Source organism: Chenopodium album, chromosome 17, assembly GCF_948465745.1.
Source record: "Chenopodium album chromosome 17, dcCheAlbu1.1, whole genome shotgun sequence".
NCBI lineage: Eukaryota > Viridiplantae > Streptophyta > Magnoliopsida > Caryophyllales > Amaranthaceae > Chenopodium > Chenopodium album.
The window spans coordinates 27,289,131-27,296,153 of record NC_137850.1 but is presented as its reverse complement, the minus strand read 5'-3'; positions in this window follow the sequence as shown (position 1 = coordinate 27,296,153).

Genomic DNA, 7,023 nt, shown 5'->3' with positions numbered 1-7,023 from the left:
ATATCAAAAGATGATTGAAAAATGTTACCTAATAACCAATAAGGTGGTACATTAGTTAACAAAAGCGATACACAATATCAGATAAAGTGTTACTATATGATACCAATAATACAAAAAAGTGTTATGTAAGAGGCTTTATAGTATCACTTTTAAATTATTACCATATGTTATCTAAAGTGTTACATAAAACCTTAGGGAACATGGGCAGAAGTATCACCCACTAAAGTGTTACCTATTATTTATAATAACACTTTTACCCCATTATGTAACACTTTTTAGGTGTTACTTGAGGTTAGTTATGTACTAGTGGAGGAAGCCCTCATTTATTCCCCTCAGCTTATCACGCTGCGCCTGGGGGACGGCCCAGACCATGGCTTCTCTCATGGCCTTTCGGTCAGTGCCAGTAAGTTACTTGTCGGGCAGCTTGATGTTCATCTTCTTCGCAATATCTACACATGGCCATGAATGGTGTTAAATTGAGCAAAATGGGTTTGTAAAAAACATGTATGATTGCAAAACAACAAAATTTTGACTAACCGTCTAAGAAGCTTGGAGGAGAAGGAAAGTTGAATGGAGGGGGCGGCAACGGCTCGTCACCTCCCTCGTTGATGCGGCTGGGTTGCTTCCCAGCCGACTGAGTGGCAGCCGCCTTCCAATAAGATTTTTTCACTATCTTGACATGCGGAGTCGAGATGGGGCCGGTCGGTTTTTCCGGGGACGACTTACCCCCATCGTCCGCTTTCACGGACTCATCATGGACCGACTCATCTATTAGATCCACGGACTTGGAGTCCCCGCTTTGTGACAGCCGGGGTGGCTCTCCTTTTGACTGCTTAGGTTTAGTCCGTGACTTTGTCTTGGCCGCCGGGTCGGAAGGGGTTTTAGATGCGCCCGTCTTCCTAGTCTTGGACGCCTGGCCGTCCTTGGAAGTAGAGGCCGACTGTTTCTGTTCTGCTCTAGGAGTAGAAGTGGCCAACTGAAAAAAACAAGTAAAAAGTTAGTATGAAATAAGAAATGAAACAGCGTCCGTGCAAAAACAGGAAGAAGTCTCTTCCCAACATACCAACACGGAAGAAAAGTGTCCGAGTGATGAAGAGAAGGACCCCTCCCCTCAACATACCAGCACGGCCAAAAAAAAAAGTTACTGGCTTGAGTTAATCGACCTTACCTCCTTGGTTTTCTCGTACAGCTGTTGCCGAGCCTTGTACCGAGCCAAGTCTAGCTCGGACATGTCAACCTCTCCCTTTTGTTCCTTGTCTAGCATTTTGAATGCTTTTACAGCACAAGGAAAGAAGAAAAATAGTTATTAAAATTTTCAATAAACAAGCTAGTATGTGAACGATAAAAGTTTCAAAGCCCCACCTTGGGGAATGTTTCGGTATAAGCCGCATGCCGACATAAATACCGGATCCTGAAGCCAGCCGACCAAAGGAATCAAGTTCTTTGGCACGACCACCATTTTTTCGCCCCTTTGTACCTTCTTGACACCAAAGTAGTCAAGTTTGTGCGCCTGGCTAGGGTGGACGGGTGGCTTGTATGGTTTGTGCTACCCCCGGCCAAGCTGGATCGGCTTAGCATTAAATCGATTCATCCGCAAGTTAAATTCAACGTCCTTTGTCTTTATGCGATAGAATCGGTTCTTCCGGTCTCGCCATTTTAACTTACGGTCCATCACCACCAAATAATCTCTAGTGGTGCTAAGGATGAACCAGCCGTCCGTGTGCTTCTCCAGGCGAGTCATGGAGTGCATCTCACAAAACACCAAAAAGTTAGGCTTGAAGCCCTTCTGGATGCATGTCACCAAGTAGGCAAAGATATTCAACCACCTGTTCAGCATCAGCTGGAAGAGAGTAATGTTATATTCTTCCAGGACAGTGCGGACGAAGGGATGAAGGGGGAGGTGAAGTCCAACATCCAAAGCAGCGCGATAGACGCTGAAAGACCTTCTACATGGCCGCTCTTCTTCCCAGGAGGCCATAGAAAGAGAGCGCTTGGGCACTTTCAGCTTAAAACTTTCTCCTAGTTGAAGGAATTCCCTATACTCCTCTAACCCATCATTAAGGCAGCCCAAGGCCGTGCTACCAACCGAACAGGTGTACGGGTCCTTAAAATTGTCAATATTGGCGACGGTCTCCTTCGCCACCGCCCCATTCTCCGGCTCATTCTCTGCCTAACACTTTATTAGGGTGAAGGGCGGTTCCAAACTCAGAGGACAAGACATTGTCCAATTCAGCGGCCTCGACCGAGCTCTAGCTCTTGGAGCCCTGGCCGCCTCCAGAAATTACGACGCCCTCAGGCGCCAAGGGACCTTTGCCCTTATCTTTTCTTGCGCCCGCCTGATTTCCCAAAGGAAAAGTGCTGTGAGGGGGCAAGTCGGACGATTCGGCAATTACAATGGCAGTTTTAGGTCTGTCCGACCTGCTATGTTGGAGATGGGGTTGTTCAGAAATTGGGACGGACGGTCCAGCGTCCGCCTAAGAAGAGGAAGGAGGCCTCTCTTGAGATAACAACTCAGCCGGATCCGTAACGGAGTTGGCAAATTGGGGGAACCTTAGCTCCGGAGTTTGCCCAGACGCTCCCCTAGCAGAAGAGACGCTCTGTGCTCTTTGGCGCTCTTCAAAAAAAGTGGTCACTTCGATCACAGAACATTCAGTGCCACTAGTTATGGCTGTGTTGGTAGCTGACTCAGTCTCTACGTCCGTGTTGTTTGGGTCATAAGGGACTCTTGGGTTTACTAGACTACCGTCTGGATTTCTAGCGGCGTACTTGTTGTACGTCTGCATCGTCCGAGCCATTTGCGACTGCAGGGCCAGAGAAGAATAGGTGGATGTGAGTCGGTACACACTAGAAATGGACCCAATCCATAAAGGAGATAGCTCGTCTCCGTCCACTCTAGACTCCTCAGTCCTAGGCGAACGACCGGCCTTATGGAAGAAACGGATGAAGCCGAGTGTTGAGCCAGGTTTAAACAAGAAGAAAGACTAAGGCAAATAAAAAGAGAAGTAAAAAGAGCAGGCAACTTACCTCTCTACGTGTAGAAAACTTTGGAGATTCTTAGAAGTCTTAAAGGTTGATCGGAAAACTTAAAATATGTAACCGGAAAACCCAATCACATAGCGGAGCTCTTGAAGATTAAGGGAAAATCACTTTCTCTCTCTAAAAAGCTCTAACTTATCTCTAGAATTCTCAAAGGTTAAAGTGCCAAAATGAAGTCAAACCTCTTCTATTTATAGGCTGAATTTATGAGGGAAAAACGGTTAATCCACCTTTCCCTCCCAAGAATTCGAATGGTTACTTTTTGAAAAAGTTAACGTAGAATTCGAAAAGGTTAAAAGCTGATTTTAGATGGAAAAAGAGACGAACGGGTTAGCGGTACATCCAAATAGACGACCAAGTCAGCGGAATTTAAACCGCCATCCTAAAATCCCGAGCATCCGAACTTCCCTTCAAAATTTCAGACGACATGCTCCGTCCGCCTGTCTCCCAGACTCAAGCGTCCCTTAGAGGAGTTTCAGGCCAACAGAGCGAGGCATTCAGCCTAAGGTAACCATCCCCTAAGTGGGCGGACGATTTCACCAGATTACTCAGAAGAATGCTCTATCTCTATACACTCAGACGCATCAGGACGAGTAGAGACTCAGAGGAGGCGGCCCGTGGCGTACAAGTCACCCCCTCTGAGGGGCAAATATTTAGGGTAAAAATACACCCCAACACGTGGTCCAATCCCATAGTGACACGTGGCCCAATCAAAGGGTGACACGTGTCGCTATAGGAAGATGACGCGTGTCAGCTCAAAAAGAGCACCTGAAAGAGAGTAAAAGACCTCCTTACATTAGGAGGCCCAAATCCCAAGAATGTGGCAAAACGGCGCCCCCATCCAACATGTGTCGTTAACTGATTGCGCATCCAATCAAGGCACAGAAATCTGGGTTACAAACCCTAAAGGGGCACAATTTCCTACCCCTATAAATACCCCAATCATTTATGATGGGAGGGGTGGATTGTGACATAACCTTAAAAAAGAGTACTAAAAGCTCCAATTTCTCTCTACTTTCTCTCTCTAGTTTATTCTATTTTCCGGTCACTAACTTGATCGTCGGAGGCGGATCTCCGATAAACCGGAGTTCCGTTGTTTTGTAGATGTCCGAGTCTACTTGCCGGTAGAGCGTGACAAGTATCCCAAGGGATTCCAAAAAATACCCCGAAACACTGAGCACTTAGATAAATCACTTTTATTTTATTGTTTAAATAACTTTAATTGATTAATTAGTGTTGTTTGACCAATTTAAACAAACATTTAATTAATTTAATACACATAGCATTCTTGCGTTAATCAAGATTAGAATTTGAATAATTAATTGATTGTTTTATCACCTAAGTCTTGGCGAATCTTGTTTATTTTTGTTTTTTTCACGAATTTGATTAACTAAGAATAACAATATTCGTTGCAATGTAATTTTTAAGTGATTAACGTGGGTAAATAAAAATCAACTAACTTAGTTTTTAGGAACCACATTGCATATATTGTTTGGTGATGAAATTGTAAAAAAGGAAGAGCTAGTAGAGGTCACTGATTTCCCTCTAAAGGGAACGTTATTTTAGTATCGTCTCTCCTGAACTCATTTCTTGTATAAGTAGACCAATTTGAGCATTGGGTAATGTATGATTCATGCTAAATACCCCTTGAACCCTACTTGGAAGAAAGGCATGAACGAGGTTTATGAGTTTTCCTAAAATTCATTGACGACTCCTTACTAGTTTCTTACAAAAAAGCATAACGATAGGATCAACTCTAATTCAAGGGTTTCCCAAACAGTTAAGAATTCAAATCCTAACACACCCTAAAAAAGTGTAAAGTCCTACTGTAGGGAATATTTCAAGCATTACAATAACCCCAAACTTGAACCCCACTGTGATCATACACTAAGTATGGTGGCGTTCCAAAGGGAAAGACAAAGAGCAAAAAGAGTCGCCAACAAGTTTTAGGAACTTGTAAACCCAAAAGACAATCCAAAGGACCATCAACTACTCCATAAGGTCTTGAACCAAACAGGGTCCGGGGATGAGGGTACGAATCCAATCTACAAAAGAAAGGACCCGCCCTATAAAATAGGCCTCTACTTTGTTCTGCTCGTATTCATGTGCGCTTTTCGAATAACATACAAACATTATATTAAACCTAACCTGTTTATCTATGTTGGTTGAATATTAATGCACAAACAAAACTATTATTGGCGATCACTTGAGTTAAAATCACATTAGCCTAAACCAAATTATTAATTATCTTATTAAGCGTGATTCCAAGTACAAATTCCCTTTAAACCTGCATAAAAGGTGTGACCAAGCAATAACAATAAAAAATATATCAAGCAACATAAGAATAATAATCAATAAACAATAACAACGATGATAATAACATGATATAATAAAGCTTAAATATAATAGCAAGATCCTAGGCATGATACTAACAAGATTAATAACGAATCCTAACATGTCACTAAATGATAAAGATCAAAGCTTCAAACCTAACATGGTACTAACATGATAACATGATATTAAAAAAAAGTAAAAGCACCCTAAACATGATACTAGAAAGCAATAATAACATCCTAACATGATACTAGGAATTAAATACATCCTAGCATGATACTAGGAATATAACAATAACAAGCATGCTTTCTACATTGAAAGAGAGTAATAAGATTACATACTTTGAAGCCTCGTACCTCTTTCTAATAACAAAATACACAAGTTAGTAACTTCAATGAAAATAATAAAGAATTATTAAAGAATTAAAGAATCAAAGAATTAAATTAAAGTTAAATAAAGTTTAGACTAGTTTTGGACCAAACCCTCAGAAAATATCAATCTTGCACGTCTAGGGCGAAGGCAACTTCGAACTTGGCTAAGAGACTCTAAGTCTAATGAATGCGGAATATTGTGTTTTGTAAAAAGGTAGTTTAGAAAGAAAAGAATTAAGTAATTCTTGAGAGGGAATAGAGAGAATTGAGAAAGAGTTGATGATTGTGAAAATTGATAATTGATAAGAATTGATGATTGTGAATGATTTTTGAAAACAGGGATTCGGACGCTATTTATAATGAAAATAATCCGGAAAAACATAGAATTTGATAAGGAATAAAACTACACACTATCGCCAGGAACTAACTCTGTCGCGACGCGACAATGTCTGTCGCGCGGCGACAGACTTGTCGTTTGGCGACAGCCTGTATTAGCGCGTTTTCTTCACGCGGAATCCGATCTTTAATCAACTTGATCTACGGAATCCGTACAGAAGATAAAATACGTATTTTTAGGATAACAAAACAATATTTTATTCCAAATAAAAATCTTTTAAAGATAATTAATTATTAAATCTAACAATATTAGAATTAAAAGGAACTTTCTAGAAACTTCTAGAAAACTATAATTAATCCTAATAATTTTAGGAATAATAATTAATATTGGGCCCTCCTCTAGATCATTGGGCCGTATTAAAATAAATAACTGGGCCCAGTTTAGTATTTTGGCCATAACTTCCTCAATATTCATCGGAATCGGGCTTATAATATATCGTTGGAAAGGTCTCTTCGAACCCCATCCATCTACACTATTATTGGACCCTTACCATGGAATAAAATAAACTGAAATGGACATTTTCAAATAAATAAGGTCATTTTCAAAAACAGAGAGAGAAGAATTTAATTAAAACTAAACCGCAACACTCGACTTTCAAACCACTTTCACCTAATTCGATAATAACACAACGTGAAAGGCATTCATCACTGGGTTTGGTTTGGGGGAGACACAAATGGGTGTCTACAGAAGCCCCCACTTTGACTGAGTTTGAAGAAACTTATGTTTCGAAAAACTAGAGTCAAAGTATCGATAGGGACGGAGAATGATTCAAAATGTTCTGCAATTCCAAATCATTCTTATAACGCCGATACCTGCAAAACTAACCTTTAGTTAAAACAGATAAAAGAGTTAAGAAACGCGTATCTTGCACCGTCGAGCACACGT